At 36.2% G+C, this 18,741-nt stretch overlaps 1 protein-coding gene across 2 annotated transcripts in view; it reads left to right on the top strand.

Moving 5' to 3' along the window:
- Positions 1–18,741, top strand: part of GRM1 (glutamate metabotropic receptor 1) — a 561,669-nt gene that overhangs the window by 386,562 nt on the left and 156,366 nt on the right. The gene's annotated exons all lie outside the window — the stretch shown is intronic.

The following is an 18,741-nucleotide window of genomic DNA, read 5'->3' on the forward strand; positions in this document are numbered from 1 at the left end:
ATATATAAGAATTATTTTATTTAACTTTATTTATTTATTCATTTATTTTAAATTGACCAGAGAGGAATGGAGGGAGGGAGAGAGAGAGAGAGAGAAAATCACCAGGTCCAGGACTTGAACCATAGTTGGCCATGTGGGAGCCCAGCGTCTTTACCACCACGCCACCTGCTGGCACCTGCTATTTATATTTTTAATCTTTGCTATTTTGACAGGGGTTAGGTGGTATCTCATTGTAGTTTTGACCTGCATCTCCCTTATGATGAGGGATGTTGAGCATTTCCTCATATGCTTTTTGGCTGTTCATATGTCTTCCTTAGAGAGATTTTTGTTCAGCTCATTTTTCCATCTTTTAATTGGGTTAATTATTATTTTTTTTTCACATAAAGTGCTTGAGTTCCCTGTTTATTCTGGTTATCAGTCCCTTGCTTGAGGCATGTTTTATAAAAATATTCTCCCATTCTGAGAGTTGTCAATTCATACTTGTTACTGTGTCCTTTGCTGTGCAGAAATTTCTTAGTCTGATATAGTCCCACTTGTCTATTTTAAGGATTACTGCCTGTGCTTTGGGAATCTTATTTAAGAAGTCTTTGCCTACTCCAATGTCTCCCAGAGTTTCCCCAACATTTTCTACCAGTAGTTTTATTGTTTGAGGTCTTAGGTTCAGATCTTTGATCCGTTTTGAGTTGACATTTGTTAATGGTGAAAGATGGAGGTTCAGTTTCATCTTTCTGCAGGTGGATACCCAGATTTTCCAGCACCATTTACTAAAGAAGTTTTCCTTTTCCCAATGGATTGACTGGTATCCTTTGTAAAAAACTACTTGGCTGTAAGCTTTGGGGGTTATTTCTGGGGTCTCTATTTTATTCCATTGGTCCACATGTCTGTTTTAGTGCCAATACCATGCTGTTTTGATGATCACAGCTTTATAGTATTCTTGGTATCAGGGAATGATAAGCTTCCCACTCTCTTCTTGCATAGGATTGCTTCGGCAGTATGAAGTCTTTTATGATTTCCGACAAATTCCATGATTGTCTTTTCTAGATCTGTGAAGAATGTATTTGGTATGTTGATTGAAATTGCACTAAATATGTAGATTAATTTGGGTGGAACTGCCATTTTGATTATGTTAATTCTTCTAATCGAGGAACATAGGATGTCTTTCCATTTTTTATGTCACTTTCAATATCTTTTTAACATTTTTCATAGCTTTCCTGAAGTGATTCAGAAGTAGATTGTTCAGTTTCCATGTGTTTGTGTATTTTTGAGGGTGTTTCTTGAAATTAATCTTGAGTTTAATTCCATTAGAGAAGATGCTGGATATAGTTTCTACGCCTTTGAATCTTGATTTTTGTCCTAACATATGGTCAGTCTTTGAAAAGGTTCCATGATGAGGTGAGAAAAATGTGTATTTTGTGGACTTAGGGTGGAAAGTTCTATAGATAGCTAAGAAGCCCATTAGATTATTTTGGTCCTCTTTCTCTCTATTTTTTTTTTTTTTTTTTTTGCCTAGAAGATCTGTCTAAAAGAGATAATGAGGTGTTGAGATCCCCAACATTATAGTGTTTCTCCCTCTCTCTCCTTTTAGCTCCAGCAATCTTTCTTTCACATTTAGGTGCTCCTGAGTTGGGTGCATATATATTTATAAGCATTATGTCTTCTTGCTGGATTACCCATTTACTGTTACATAGTGCCCTTCTTTGTCTCTTCTTACAGTCTTTAACTTGAAGCCTATTTTGTCTGAAATCAGTATCACAACTCCAGTCCTTTTTTGATTTCCATTTGCATGGAATATCTTTTTCCAGCCCTTCACTTTTAGTCTATGTATGTCTTTATCCATAAGGGGAGTTTCTTTTAGGCAATAGGTAGAGGGCTTCTTTTTTTTTTTTTTTTATTGTATCCATTCAGTCAGTCTGTGTCTCTTACTTGAAGAATTTAATCTGTTGACATTCAATGTTATTATTGATATTTTTTATATTTCCAGACCTGTTCCTATCATTAAGTGAGCCATTTTCTTGGTTGTTTTTTGTTCTCTTATAACTGTCCTTCTGACTTTTTAGTTTTCCTGGTATAGCACTCCCTTCAGAACCTCTTGAAGAGCTGGTCTGAAGTTGGTAAATTCCTTCCGATTTTGTTTGTCTGAGAATGTTTTTTATCTTTTTTTCCTATATGAAAGATCATCTTGCCGGGTATAGTATTCTTGAAATTGAGTATTCTTGGTTGAAATTATTTTTCATTTAACACTTTGACTATATTTCCCCATTCTTTCCTTGTCAGCATTGTTTCCGAGAGGCCCAATGTTAGTGTGATGGGATGACCTTTCTAAGTAACCTGACGTTTCTCTCTTGCCAATTTTAGTATCTTGTCTTTGTGGTTTTGGCTAATCTGGCTGTGATGTGCCTTAAAGAGGATCTTCTTGGGTTGATTCTACTTGGGGTCCTATATATTTCTTAGCTCTAGTATTTGAATACCTTTCTAGGTTTGTAAAGTTTTCTTCTAGAATTTCATTCTTGGAGGCTAATCTATGTGGGAAGATTCTCAGTTGCATTGGAGAACTCCCTGAATATGTGTGCCCACAATCCCAGACTGGCTGAGTCTGGATGTGGGTCACAGTGTCAAGACCCTATTGGGGTTGTTGTCCTGTATCTCTCTTTGGTCTGTCTCAGTCATGGAAGACAATAATAAAAAGTAAGTAAACTAATTTAATTTTTTAAAAAAGTTTATTTATTAGTTTATTGTAAGAGAGAATTATGGGGGATGAGGCACACCCAAAGGGTCTCCACATTGTCATCCATCCCTAGTCTTAGGCAGCCTGGCTACAGAGGGGTGCATATACCTGATGTGCTCAGGAAGGTCTGAGATGAGAACTAGGGACTTTCCCATGTGGGTTCAGTTGTATTACTACTACAGTATGTCAGGACCCCCAAAATAATTTTTTAAGATTAGGAAACAGAAAAAGGTTAGGTGGAGCTAAATCAGGGTTATAAGGTGGATGTCTAATGATTTCCAACCAAACTCTCATAAAATTGCCCTACTGCAATGACAGGAATTAGCAGGAACATTGTCATGTTGGAAAAGAAGTCTGGTGAAGCTTCCTTAGGTATTTATTTTAGGCAATAGGTGGGGGGCTTTTTTTTTTTTTTTTTTTATTGTATCCATTCAGTCAGTCTGTGTCTCTTACTTGAAGAATTTAATCTGTTGACATTCAATGTTATTATTGATATTTTTTATATTTCCAGACCTGTTCCTATCATTAAGTGAGCCATTTTCTTGGTTGTTTTTTGTTCTCTTATAACTGTCCTTCTGACTTTTTAGTTTTCCTGGTATAGCACTCCCTTCAGAACCTCTTGAAGAGCTGGTCTGAAGTTGGTAAATTCCTTCCGATTTTGTTTGTCTGAGAATGTTTTTTATCTTTTTTTCCTATATGAAAGATCATCTTGCCGGGTATAGTATTCTTGAAATTGTTTTTTATTCAACACTTTGACTATATTCCCCTATTCTTTCCTTGTCTGCATTGTTTCTGATGAGAAGTCCGATACTTGCCTGATGGGGTGACCTTTGTAAGCAACTTGGCGTTTCCCTCTTGCCAACTTTAGTATCTTGTCTTTGGCTGTTGTTTTTGTCAGTCTGGCTATGATGTGCCTTAAAGAGGATCTTCTTGGGTTGATTCTACTTGGGGTCCTATATATTTCTTAGCTCTAGTATTTGAATACCTTTCTAGGTTTGTAAAGTTTTCTTCTAGAATTTCATTCTTGGAGGCTAATCTATGTGGGAAGATTCTCAGTTGCATTGGAGAACTCCCTGAATATGTGTGCCCACAATCCCAGACTGGCTGAGTCTGGATGTGGGTCACAGTGTCAAGACCCTATTGGGGTTGTTGTCCTGTATCTCTCTTTGGTCTGTCTCAGTCATGGAAGACAATAATAAAAAGTAAGTAAACTAATTTAATTTTTTAAAAAAGTTTATTTATTAGTTTATTGTAAGAGAGAATTATGGGGGATGAGGCACACCCAAAGGGTCTCCACATTGTCATCCATCCCTAGTCTTAGGCAGCCTGGCTACAGAGGGGTGCATATACCTGATGTGCTCAGGAAGGTCTGAGATGAGAACTAGGGACTTTCCCATGTGGGTTCAGTTGTATTACTACTACAGTATGTCAGGACCCCCAAAATAATTTTTTAAGATTAGGAAACAGAAAAAGGTTAGGTGGAGCTAAATCAGGGTTATAAGGTGGATGTCTAATGATTTCCAACCAAACTCTCATAAAATTGCCCTACTGCAATGACAGGAATTAGCAGGAACATTGTCATGTTGGAAAAGAAGTCTGGTGAAGCTTCCTTAGGTATTTACCTGCAAAAGTTTCAGATGATTTTCTCAAAAAACACTCTCATAATTAGCATATGTTATGATTCTTTGACCTTGTGCAAAGCCAACAAGCAAAATGCTTCTAGCATCCCCAAAAAACTGTGGCCATGATATTTGCTCTTGACAGATCTGTATTGCTTTTACTAGACAACTTCCACCTCTAGATAGACACTGTTTTGATTGTGCTTTGTCATCAAGATCATACTGGTAAAGTCATTTATCATCTCCTGTTACAATTCTCTGAAGAAATGCTTCATGATCTTGACCCCATTTGTTTAAATGTCCCACTGAAAGTTGTGCTCTTGTCTGCAATAATCTGGGTACAACAGTTTGGTACCCATTGAGTAGAGAATTTGCTGAACTTTATTTTTTCAGTCAAAAGTATATAAGCTGAACCAACTAAAGCTACCAGCATATTAAAAATGATTATACACTATGAATAAGTAGATTTTTATTGCAGGTTCAATATAAAAAATGTAATATACTGCATTGATAAAACAAAGGAAGAAGTAACATTATTATCTCAAACACTGACTAAATTTAACACCCTTTCATGATAAAACACTAAGAAAACTAGTATTATAAAGGAATATCCTCAACATGATAAAATCCTACAGAAATATCATACTCAATGATGAAAGACTGAAAGCTTTCCCTTTAAGATCAGGTAATATGCTAAGATGCCAACTTTCATCACTAGATTCAACATTGTACTGACCAGAGCAATTAGACAAGAAAAGCAAGTAAGGGCATCCAAATTGGAAATTATAAAGTGAAACTATCTTTATTCACAGATGACATGAGCCTATATATAGAAAATCCTAAAGAATATGCACACATACACACCTACCAGAGCTAGTAAAGAAATTTAGCAAAGTTGCAGGGTACTAGGTCAACAAAAAAATCAATTGCCCTTTATACAGCTGCAATGAACAGTCCTAAAAATAAAAGTAAGGGAATAGCTCCATTGATAAAGCATATCCTTTAAAAAAATACCTTGCAATAACATGAACCATGGAGGTAAAAGATTTGTATATTGAAAGCCACAAAACATTGCAAAAGAATTTTAAAAGACACAAATAAATGGAAAGATATTCATGGATTGGACAACTTAACGTTAAGTATCCAATATTCATAGATTAGAAGAGTTATTAATGTTGTTAAAGTGGCAGTACTATCCAAAACAATCTACAGAGTCAATAAAATCTCTATCAAATCCCAGCAACCTTTTTAGGACAAATGAAAACAAGGATCCTCAAATACACATGCAATTTCAAGGAGCCTCAAATAACCAAAAGAATATTTAAAAAAATCAATCTTTTTCATTTCAAAACTTACCACAAAGCGAATCAAAACAGTATTCAAAATAGTGTGATACCACCATAAGGATAGATATCTGTATGTAGACTAATGCAATATAAATGAGAATCCAGAAATAAACTCACATCTATTTCCAAGTTATTTTCAATAAAGGAGCCAACACCATTTCATGGGGAAAACTAGTCTTAACAGATGGTTCTGTGACAATTGAATAGCCACATGTGAATGGATAAAGTTGGACCCCCTACCTTACACTATATGCAAAAATAAATTCAATACAACAATGTCCTAAATAAAAGAAATGAAACCATAAAACTCTTAGAAGATATAAAAGTAAATCTTCGAATTTAATTCTTAGCTATAACACCAAAAGCACTACAAATAAAATAAAAATATATTAACTGAACACCAAAATTCTTTAATTCTTAGCTATAACACCAAAAGCACTATAAATAAAAGAAAAATATATTAATTGAACACCAAAATTAAAATTTTGTATATCAAAAGACATTATTGGGGCCACCAGGTACATGGAGGTCAAAGCACTGGGCAGTTTGAGTTTTAGACCTGGCAGCTGGAGGATCATACTGGTTGCATGTGTGTGCATGACCAGAATCCCAAGAGGAGACTGGAGGAGAAGGGACTGTGGTTTGTGGTTTGGCTATTTCTCTCTCTCTTCCACCAGGGAGTGATTTCTCACTTTCTATTTGGCATGCACCCTGTGGGGCGGAAAAAAAGACATTCTCAAGAAAGTGAAAAGAGATCTACGGCATCCTACAACATGGGAGAAATATTTGCAAACTATATCTCTGTTAGGGATCTAGTATCAAGAATATAGGGAACAGCGATTAGCCTAATAGCTATGTCACTGGACTCTCAGGTAGTCGAACAATTAGCGTAATAGCTATGTCACTGGACTCTCAGCTAGTCGAACATAGTTCGTCTTGGACCCGGTGGCTTAAACTCATGCTGGGCATGTGTGCGTGTGTGCCCAAGATCCCAAGAGGAGAATGGAGGAGAAGGGATTGCAGAATGGCCATTCTCCCTGGGAGGTGATTTCTTGCTTTCTGTCTCTCTGTCTTTCTCTGTCTTTCTGGCAAGCACACACACCCTCTATAGCACAAACTTCTAAAAAAAAAAATAATTAGTACAGATTAACAATGGAAAGACAATCTGATTTAAAGTGGGTTTGGTGGTCAAAGGTGTCTTTGTGTTTAAGGCAGCTGGATCCCACATGGCAACTGCACAGTTCAAGAAGTTGGACACAGGAACCAGCAGTTAGCATAATGGCTATGTCGCTGGACTCCCACGTAGTCGACCGCGGTTCGCATCCCAGAGCCGGTGGCTTAAAACTCACGCCAGGCGTGTGTGCGTGCGTGCCCAAGATCCCGAGAGGAGAATGGAGGAGAAGAGATTGCGGCATGACCATCCCCACGAGGGGGGGGGGATTTCTCACTTTCTGTCTCTATGTCTTTCTCTGTCTGGCAAGCGCACGTGCCCTATAGTGAAAAACCTCTCCAAAAAAAAAAAAGAAGTTGGACACAAAAGTTCACACTAAATGACTTAGCATTCACTTTTAAAATCTCTGGATGTTGTCTAAATTAGTGACTATCTGTTCTTTGACTACTATCAAAACCACCTGGTAAATCTAATATTTTTATGGCAGGTACATTTTAATTTATTGATTTCCTTGTTAATTAAATATATAACTATTCAGAACTTGTGTTACTTTTTGAGTCACTTTTGCTAAGCTTTTCTAGGAAAATTTTCATGATGTACTTAGGGTTATAACTTATTGGCATGAAAGTTTTTAGTATTTTCTAATTTTATTCGTAATTTTACCTGTATCTTAACTATATCTCTTACTTTATTCCAAATAATGTTTACTTACAACTTCTCTTTTTTCATCCATGCCAATTATCACAGAGGATTTAGTATTCTACTGTTATTCTCTAAGAATCAATTTTTAGTTTGGTTTATTATCTCTCCTACATATATTTTTTCCCATAATTTCATTAGTTCTTGCTTTATTTTAATCTTATTCTGTTTTTTTTTTTTACCTTCTGAAGTTGGACATTAAGTTAATTTATTTTCAGCTCTTCTCTTTCTCTAGTATAAACATTACAGGTAATAAATTTCCTTTTAAGAACCCCTTAAGCTGTTTCCCACAAATTTTCATATCTCATATTAGTTTTTACATTCAAATAATACCATTTCCAGTTTTATTATGACTTTCTTTAACCTTAATTTTCTTACACATTTAAGAATTTGTTTTCCAGAAAATCGAAGATAGATTAGCTATTTTTGCAAGTTCTAATTTAATTTATGGTGCTCAGAGATATTAATGTTTTGAAATGTGCTCATGGGCCAGCGGTGGTGGGGGTGGTTAAGGTAGCTGGATCCTACTTAGCCAACAGCTCTATTGGAATCCTGGACCTGGTGGGTTGAAAATCACACTAGGTCTGTGTACTGCATGCTCAAAAATCCCAAAAGGAGAATGGAGGAGAAGGGGTTATGGCATGGTCATCCCCTCACCCCCAGGAGATATTCCCTAACCATCCCCCATTCCCTTATCTCTTGTGAGCGAACTCGCTCTGTAACAAAACTTTAAAAAAATATGTGCCAAGCTTTGCCCTAACAAGGTTAATTTTAAAATTTTCATACATGCCTTTGAAAACATGTTTTTCTCTTTGTTGAGTATGTTTCAAATAGATCATTCATGTTAGTTGTGCTAAAATTTTCTAAAACCTTATCAAAATTTGCCAGCTTGCTCTATTAATAGAAACTGAGAGAAGTCTGCTAGAATACAAAGAAAGATTCACACAAAGAAGATAGGTTTTTTTTATCAATTTGCTTTATATCTTTAGGGTATGTTATTTAGTGTATAAGTTTAAGTTTCAAATTATTCATATATGCTAACTCTTTTTATTCCTAATAATGACCTACACTTGAAAATAAATTATATCTTACCTTAGTAAAACAACCTTCATTTTTTGTGTGTTCATATCCATTAGGTAAATTTCTTATCTTTTTACTTCCTATATTTCAATATGCTCATATTAAACAGGTCTATTAAAAACAACATGAATTTTTCATTTTTTTAACTTAATTTAAAAAATACTTATTTTTTTTAGAAACTACCTGGTAAATTTAAATTTAGTTATAATTATGGAAGAAGTGTCAAGTTCTTTTTTTTTTTTTTACTTCTTATGTATCTTAACTTTTTAATGCTTCCTTCCCTACTTTTCTGCCTCCCATGATAGATACTGTTCAAGAGTAGTTTTTTTAAAACAGTATTTAATTTTTTCCTGCCATTTTTTTCTGAGAGTAAAATTGTTAATATTTTTCTTTTTGACCTTCCTCTTCATGATGTTTATGGAATTTTTCATAGCACAAGTTAGGTTTTAAAATCTAGTTTTGTAATCATTACTTTTTGAAAGCAACCTATCATCTCTGTTTTTTTTTTTTCTTTTTTTTTTTTTTTTTTTTTTTGGAGGGGTTTTTGCTTTGGGGTGGCTGTTTTTGCTATAGGGTGCGTGCACTCACCGGACAGAGAGAGACAGAGAGACAGAAAGCGAGAAAGCACCTTCCAGGGGGGATGGCCACACTGCAGTCCTTTCTCCTCCATTCTCCTCTGGGGATCTTGGGCACGCATGCACATGCACCCGGCGTGAGTTTAAGCCACCAGGTCCAGGACGCGAACCGCGGTCGATTGATTACGTGGGAGTCTAGCGACATAGCCATTACGTTAACTGCTGGTCCCCCTATCATCTCTTTGTGAATGATGTTAGTTTTGTATTCTGGTGTGCATGTGTGTGTATGTGTGTATTACTGTAAACTTATTTTAGTATGTTTAATTTGCCTTTTTATTTTATTTTTAATTGACAATAGTGCATATATTTATGGGTCCAATGTGATAGAATACATTGTGGGATAATTAAATGAGACTAAAGAACATAGCTATCATCTCACATACTTATCCTCTCTTATATGATGCAAACATTTGTAATCTCTTTAGGTAATTTTGATACACGTTATTATCAGCTATTGTCACCATGTATGGTGATAGATAAAGAAAATGTATTCCTCCTTATCGAACTATGTATCCTTTGCCTAATGTCTCCCTTTCTCCATCTATAATACTTTATTCCCCAATCTAATTCTTAATTCTCTAGATTTTGAAGGTACCCTTAAATATTGACTTTCAATGGTATTTCATTTACACTTAAGGGTTTTCAACAATCTAAGTTGAGTTTTAATAATTATTTGTGTTTATGATTTTTGTGCTACGTAGGTAAATTCAGACATCACATATGTGTATTGTGATTTTTCTTCCTTTTTCTTTTACTCTACTCCGTGGGCTAACTTCAGGCCTTCTCAGACTGGTGGGAAACACCTTCAGTCCCATTCTATTGAATTTTGTAGGACTTTAGAGCTCCCAGCTTCATGCTAGAGTCTCAGCTTCAAATCTGACTCTATGGTTCATGAAACCATCTTTTCTACCAGCACACTGGTGGTAGGACCCATTTTTAATTCTCTAGGGTCTTCTTTACAGAGGCCAAACCTTTATACACTGCTGGCAGGGTCCCTACACTTGATTTGACTGATTTCTCTTATCATTTCCAGGATCTGGCAATTACTTTTCATTTCTTGATTATATGTCATTCTTTATTTCTAGGTATTTACATTAAGGGAAATGTCTGCATCAACTTAATTGACCACACTGGGAGAAGTTTTAGCAATTTTAAAAAATATTCTATTTATAATGAAAAAGTCAGTAATAAGTTGAATACTTAGGAAAAATGAAGTCATATATATGACTGGTAAGGGCATTTATTTTTCTTCAAATGGTATAATCTTGAAATTAGAGATCAGGATAACTTGTAACATATCTGTTGAGGAAATTTGCTAATGAAGTTACTAAACATTTGGATTCATTTTTCAAAAAACCACATGTTGCTAACCTTTGACCTTTTGTTCAAATATGAAAAACAAACAAACAAATTAAACAACTAAGTTTTTACAAAGAACTGAAAGAGATCATGACAGCCTGGTTGTCATCTCAGAATACAAGAGAACAGTTTTGGGGAAATAATCCTCTCTATGTGTAAAGCTGATTTTCCCACCATTTTGGACTTCACATGCTCATTTCTTAGTCCTTGTTTCCCTGTGTTCTTTTTGTCCATAAGTTACTTAGGACAAAAAATTATATTCTTTGTAGTACTGAAGAATTTTCTTGTTGCCTGAGGCCTTTTGGCTGGTAGTTTCATTGTAGCCACTCAAAATGACCCTGTAACTTAAGGAAATTCACCACTCCGGTAGAGCTGCCAAGACTAACTCAACATCCTCACAACTTAGTCAGAACTCTTTCAATTCTCTACCTTCATTTTATTAACCTCCTACTCATTACTATTCATGATATTTAGGGTCTTTTCCTTCATATGTACCTGGGTGCCCTTTTCACATGTGACATTAAATCAACTGAAGGTCAGAATATCTACTGTCCTCATCAAAGAACCCTTTGTTTTCTCTCTTTCACAGAGATGTGCATAGCTCTTGCTTCCAATTCACTGTCTTCTAGTAGAGCTCTCCTGTCAATCCCAGGTCTGCTTTAAAACCAGAGGCCACTGAAAAATAGATAGTAATGGGTATTTTGGTGATAAGGTAGAGCCTATTAGATAAGCTTTCTTTGATTCTATCAATAGTAACTAAAGCTTCAAGTTCTCTCAAATCTTGCAGAATTTAAGTTCCCAGTGGGTCACATCAGGCCTAGTCCTAGAAGAATCCTTAGTCAATAGCTTGCTTTTATACATGATGGTGCGAGGGCCACATTCGATTTTCTCAGAACATGGTTTTAAGATTTTTTCCCTTTTATTTTCCTCTCAGAAATGGCTCATTAATTAATCAAAATGAGATTACCTTTACCAAGGACTTAAAAAAAAAAACCCAAACTGAAAATACTTCAGAAATAAAAGATAGGAAATATATGATAGATAACTGAAAACCAAGAAAGTGTCTATTTTATTATCTTCTGTTCTGAGGAATGTAAACAAACAAACAAACAAAACAAACAAAAACTCAGACTTCTGTGGTAATAGACAATGTTCAATCTCAGTTGCTTGTTCTTGCCCGGGGTACTTTTCTCTCTACCCTCACAAAACTCATGCTTTCATGTAGCTCTCAGGTCTCAGCTGGGTGTTACCTATTCAAAGCTACTTCTCTGACCACTCATTACTTTTCCTTGCCACTCAATCTAAAATATACTCCTCTTCATGCATCTCACATGACTCTACGAAGGCTGCTGTACCTCACCTTCATCATCATGTAGTAATCTTCATCACATAAATGTCCTCTTAATATCTCTTTTCTCTTGAGTGCACAAATGAATTTACATGCCTGGGTATTTTGTATTTCTAAAATATTCTTTAACTAGTTCTGGGAGGAGAGTATGTTTGTTAGAAATATTGTCATCATTTTGTATTTTGTTTTTAAACTTTGTGAGGCAGAACCAGAGTGGTATTTAGTTTAGGGCTAATTTTCCACACTATTAGAGGAAAGTGGCCCTTCTTTGTACTTGAATCAATTTCTTGTGAAATAAGAAGCTTTACCTTCTGACAATGGAGGACAGTTGTTTTTCCCAATGCTATGTGACTTCCAGAGACTGTTTTCTCAAATTCTTTTGTTTGGTTATTTCCTCAGCCTTAGATAATTTCATCATTTGCATGAGTTCATTTAATGTAATCCCAGTACTTGAGGGAGAAATACTCAGACTGTTCTCTTTCTGTAGTTTTCTCCTCTCCAGTCCTTAGTCTTTGAGCTCTGGTCACCTCAGCTTTTTTAGACTTGTAACTTCCTTTTATTTATTTATTTTCTTTTTTTAATTTCATTTTGTTTTGTTTTTAATTTTGCCATAGGATGTATGCACTTACTGGAGAGAGAGAGAGAAAAAAAAAAAGGGGGGGGAGTGAAAAAGCATCCCCTCCCCAGTGAGGAATGGTCATGCCACAATCCCTTCTCCATCTTTTCATCATTTGGGGCATGCACAAACATATTTTTTAAGCTTCTGGGTCTGAGACTTGAGCCACACAGTTAGCCATGTAGGTTGCAACTATGTTAACCACCATGCTACTGGCTGGCTCCTTATTCCCTTTTCTAATCAGTGAATTCTCCAGGCTATCCTTGGGTTCCCAGCCCTACCTTATTGAGGAATGGTTTGGAAATTTCCAGGCAGTAAGCTCAAAAAATTGTAGTGCTTACCTCATTTCTCATTTGTTTCTTAATAAATGAATAAATGTATTCATTTAATAAATGTGAAGTGGCAAGGTCAGAGATGTGTTTAGTTTAGGGCTAATTTTTTCCCATTACTGAGGCAAGGTCCTTCTTAGTAGTTTGCCCAATTTCATGTGAAATTTGAGATTTTTCACTCTGACTGTTGTGAACAATTACTATTCAATGACATTGATAAATGTGAATTGAGTAAGGTCAGAATTATAATCGGCAAAGCTATATTACCTCTGTGAAATTTTCCACAGTTGATCACCTGATTCAAATTATGTTTGACTGGCAGTGGCAGTACAACAGTTTGCCGTGATCTGTGATGCTGGACACACATGGTAGGTCACAAGTTCACATCCCAAAACCTCTCTCTACATGCCAGGCATGCACACACGTGCTCATCATCCAGGCGAGATGAGACTGGGTGTGGATTATGGTTTGATGACACTGTTATGGGTACCTATCTCTCTCTTTTTGTCTGCCCCCCTCCATGTTTCACTCCCTCTGGAATAAATAAAACAAAATAAACTTAACAATAGATAAATAAATTATACTATAGTTCTTCAACCTTTGAGAATATAATAAAGAAAGTAAGTTAGAGAATGTTATGCTGTTTTCTCACGTTCTGGAACATAATGCATATATTAAGATTGTCCCCTTCCCCTGATTAAATAATAATCTCTGAAACATTTTAAAGGAATTGTAGTTTTATTATCAAGCACACACAATTACTTGAACTCTCAACACAAAGTTGCTTTAGACTCTAGACTAATTATTTCAATCGAATGGAAATAGACTTTCTTTTTTCTTTTTAGTTTGGTGTAGGCCATGTGTGCTCATACACACACGTGCATGCACAAGAGAGACAGAAAGGGAAAGGAGAGAAAATGACAGTCACCCCCACTGGGGGTTGGCCATGTACAATCCCGAATCCTCCAACCTCTCCAGGAAGAGTTGAAACTTGAACCATGCTGTTGGTCATGTGGGATTCAGCCACCTTAACCTCCATGTCACCTGCTGGCATGAAACTGGATTTTCTAAAATGTTTTTGCATAATTTTAAAAATTAAAATTTTGTGTTTTTGTTTTTTGATTATCAATTTGTTCATTAAATTAGTTTAAATCATATAATGCAAAAGTAGCATTCATGCAATTTCTATCAAAGTATAATTGGTGAAGGTAGAAATAGTATTTTCTGTCAATACGAGCATTTATTAGGTAGAAGAAATCTTATTATTACTTAAGTTTATCATATGAAATTTTACAGGGAATAGAACAATGATTTTTAGGAAAAGAATAGCCTTTCGAAGAATTGCTGTCTAAAAATATTGAGAGAAGATAGGAAATAAGGATTTTGTGTATGTGAGAAGTGCCTGGGACTTCTATTATGTGGCCCCCTGTTCCTCTGCAATGTGCAGTCATTTCCAGACCCAGGCTAGGGAAAGGAACTTACACTTGGGAAACAGATGGAGTGAAGAAAATACCAGAGGCTGTAAGTGTGCCTCCCAGAGCCCAGCACTGTCTATGGCTGGGACACTGCCCAACCTGGCAAGATTCACCCCAGAGAGGGAGACCAGTTGCTTGTAGGTTATCTCAGGTCAAACATGGTCCACACCAGCACCTCCATCTAAGAAAGATCCCACACCAGGAATCAAATGAGCTGCTGATGTCCTGCTTTAAAGTGCACTTCACAGACAATCAACAAAACAGTCTCCTCACACAAAACTCCAATACAACTAAACAGCAAAAATCCTTTTAAGTTCTCTATAAATGCATTAAATGCATAAATGAAATGATTTAAACATGTAAAAAACAAAAATTTCCAAAAATGATTTTCAATGTCTTTTTTTTTTATTAGTTCTCATACAGAACTTCAACAACTAACTGTTTAAAAGATATTTGGCAAGTTATCCTATTTGAATATTTTGCCTGTCAAACTCTGCTTCTCTTTGATTATGTGACCTCTTAGACTCAATACCAACTTTAACTTCTAAAAGGGGAGTCACCTATAGTGTGGTAAAAGGCCTTGATCAAAAGCCAAGGGAATTTAGGACTCTAGACTGTCAGCCCATATGACTGAACATCAGTCTATGTTCTCAGACAAATCTTGACTCCTATCATGTGCCTTTTGGTGCTGGTGGACTCAGGTAGGCAGTCACACTTTTCTTTGCTTCTAGCATTGACACTTTTAAGGAGGATTAGATATTTACCTTTACAAAGTGAGCATAATTTAAAGAAAAAAAATTGTAAATAAACATCATAAAAATCTCTAATTATATTTTTAAGTTTGTATTTATTAATTTTTTTTCTATGAATAAGACACAAAGAGAGAGAGACAGAGTTATCACCCCTCAGCATGGTCCTGATGTGAGAGACAGAGTTATCACCCCTCAGCATGGTCCTGATGTTGTGACAGACAGAGTTATCACCCCTCAGCATGATCCTGATGTTGTGATCCACCCCTAGCTTGAGCCAACCCCAGCTCATAAAAACACACATGCGTGGCATACTCAGGTCTCTGTGGGTGTACCCAGAACATTCCTACGTAGATTAACCTCCCAAAGCATAGCATTTTACCACTGCACCACTGTTCAATTCCTTTGTACACATTTTTAAATGGTGAGATTGTGAGTTCTTATGTAGACTGTAAACAAAAGAAATCCCACATAACATTAAACCTTGGGAACTTCAAGTCTAACCTTTGCGTTAAAAAGAAATGATCTTCTTTTAATTATAAGTAATTTCGATTTTAAATATTTACTCATAGGCAAAATTTCTTGAGAGGTTAACTAGTTTTATTTTTATTCTTCTTTTTATCATGACATGAGCTACACCTCAAATCTCCAAATTACTGTAGATGTAGTTAAGATATAAATATAAATAAATTTAATTGTAGATGATTAAACTGAGTCTTTGTAAGCAGTAGTCTGAGTACATGGAAAGATGAATAAGTCAGTCTTTTATTTTTTTTTTTTTAAGCTAAATAAACTGACCATCCTATTCAGTGCTGGTGATCAGAGGATTTACCTGAATAATCCTCAGATCATTTGCTGTCAGGGAGGAGAGCTGAATGGCCTTATTGAGTAATCAGCTTATAACAATGAGGACTTTCGTGGTTCTCAAGTTAACGGTTTCTAGGTTGGAATCTATGCCCCACCACCATCTCACTCCACACTTCTCTCTGTGTTTTAGATATGCTGACTCTTTCTAAATTCCTAAATGTGCTGTGATCCTTCTTGTATGCTAGATCATCTATCAGGAACTGTCTATATCAATTCCTCTCTTTGTCTTACAAATGTGCACTCATCCTTTGGGTCTCAGCTCAGACACTGCTTTTTAAAGGAAGTCATCCCTATTTATCCCTCTACCCCCCCCCACACACACACACACATACACACACATGTGAGATTAAATTAAACTCCCAAGTCCTCTCTTCCTCTCTTTCATAGTATTGGTCACTTCTTCTTTAATCTTGGACAATTTGTAATTCTTATTAAAAAACCCTACAAATCTATAACACCATAGGGGCAAGGGATAATGTGTCTGATTCTCAGTTGAATTCATAACAGAGTATCTGGCACATAGTGGGTGACTACTAGGTAAATACAGAAAGTAAGAAGGAAGGGCAAAAGGGAAGCATAAAGGGAACGAAAAAAGATCTGTACGAGATTGTACAGTTTCTCTCCTAGTGGATTTAGAAGCATGTAGACATTGTCTGGTCTGGTTGGTTAGACGATAGTGTATCTCAAAGTTCCCTTAGTTATGAGTCAAGTTAAGTCACTGTACCTTCTACAACCCTTGACTTGTTGAAAATGCAGCTCATAGCAGTTCTCTGGACAGATTCTAAAGAGAAACTGCATCTATTGTATCAGTTAAGTGGAGAACACATTCATCCCAATTAATCTCAGGTAAGGAGGGGTGAGCTATGGTTAGTCACAGGTACTTGGGCCAGTTCTCTGCTCTGTGAGAAAGAAGCAATAAATCACTTTTGCTGGCAGAGATTTCATGGTTATGGTTCACAAACTGTAGGTCACCACTGAGTGTGTAGAGGAATAAATCTACCTCCTATCCAAAATGGTCTTAATAATTCCCTCAGCTTGACAAAACTGTAAGAGCTTTGTCTGACTGTGGGCCTCTGACTTCTCTGAAAGTGTTTAATGTAGAAAACTTGCAATATAAGTTCCTTCCCTGCTTCTTAGAGATGTAAATCTTTTCCCAGGCTCTTTCCAGTTTTACAACCCAGTGATGTCTTTTTCAAGGATCTGGGAGCCATCTATTAGACATTTAATGATCAAATGGCAACCCTTCAGCTCCTAGTTTCTGTGAGAGGGTAGAAGCCTATTTTAGATTAGTGACAACTAGCAAATGCAGATGGCCTAATCACATCCGCCAACCTCCCCATTAACATCCTCTAGTACTTTTCCACTACTCACCCTAGCTCTTAAAATCCCTCCCGTCTTTCTCACTTTATCTCTCTTTCTCTCTCTCTGGTGAGTGCACATGCCCTATAGCAAATTAAAAAAAATAATTAATAGAATTAAAAAATAATTCTTACAAGCATTTAAAAAAAATCCTTCCCAGTGTTCACCAGAGTTAAGTTTGATATCTCTTACCTATTGTAATAATCTCGAATAAAGTCTTTGCTTATTAAATTCTGTCTGGTGTAATTTTTCTTTGACACCCTGTTAGGCCTGAATCACATAGACACCTGAATTAAATTGGAGTGAGATCATTCCTGGAAGGTGTAAATGTCCTAAAAGGTGACCAACATTCAAGAATCTGAATCCGCTAAGTAAAATGTCAGTAAACTCTCATTTACTGAGAAGGATTTGTTTTACCTTGGAGGTTGAGATTGTTTCTGCTTTAATGCTGTTATTTTAACATAGCATTAGAAAACTAATGCGTCTGGTCACTTTGATGGGAGGCAGCTGTGGATCATGACTAGGAGGAAACATGTGGTGGCATGTTTCAGAGTTAGTAATGTATCAAGTTCTATCTCATCTAATGAAACTTGTGTAATGGTCTTGATGACAATGTTCGACCTTGATTAGCTCTTTCTGTGAAGGCCCTGAGTGTCTAGGTTTTATTTTGCTCTGGTTCAGACAGTGACTGAATAGCTTTGTGGTTGAGTGAAAGAGCCCTGGACCTTGGGGCAGATCATCTGGTCAACCAGGACTTCAGTTAGTTGCTGAATATCTTTCCTCTCATCTCAGTAAAAGTGACTAGCATAGAGACCAGCAGATGATGTAATAGTTACAGCGCTGGACTTCCACTTAGTCAACCACTGTTAGAATCCTGGACCCAGTGGCTTAAAACTCACGCTGGGGAAAAAATTAAAAAAAAAAAATACAAAGAAAGCCTCATGTGTGCATGCGTGCCCAAATTCCAGAGGAAAAAATGATGAAAGTATTGTGGTGTGGCCATCACTTCTTGGGGGTAATTTCTAGAGTTATGTCTCTCTGTCTCTATCTCTCCAGTGAGCGCATAGGTTGTATTAAAAAAAAAAGTGACTAGCACAGAATCTGACTAGTGCATGCTCAATGAGCTTTAGCTATAATTATTACTATCAATATTTTCATCATCATTTCCAATATTATAAAAAAAACAAGTAAAGAGAAAACTGAATGTCATGCCTTCACAACTTTCTACTCTCAACCAAATAAATAAATAAATAAATACTAATTGATTGGAAGTACTACTGACCTAAAATAGAGTTTAGCTTTTGCTGAATTGCTTTATTCATTCACAACTCTGAGCTCTGTTTGTGAGACATTTGTCTTTCTCT

Source organism: Tupaia chinensis, unplaced genomic scaffold, assembly GCF_000334495.1.
Source record: "Tupaia chinensis unplaced genomic scaffold, TupChi_1.0 Scaffold000008_1, whole genome shotgun sequence".
In the NCBI taxonomy this organism is placed as follows: Eukaryota; Metazoa; Chordata; class Mammalia; order Scandentia; family Tupaiidae; genus Tupaia; species Tupaia belangeri.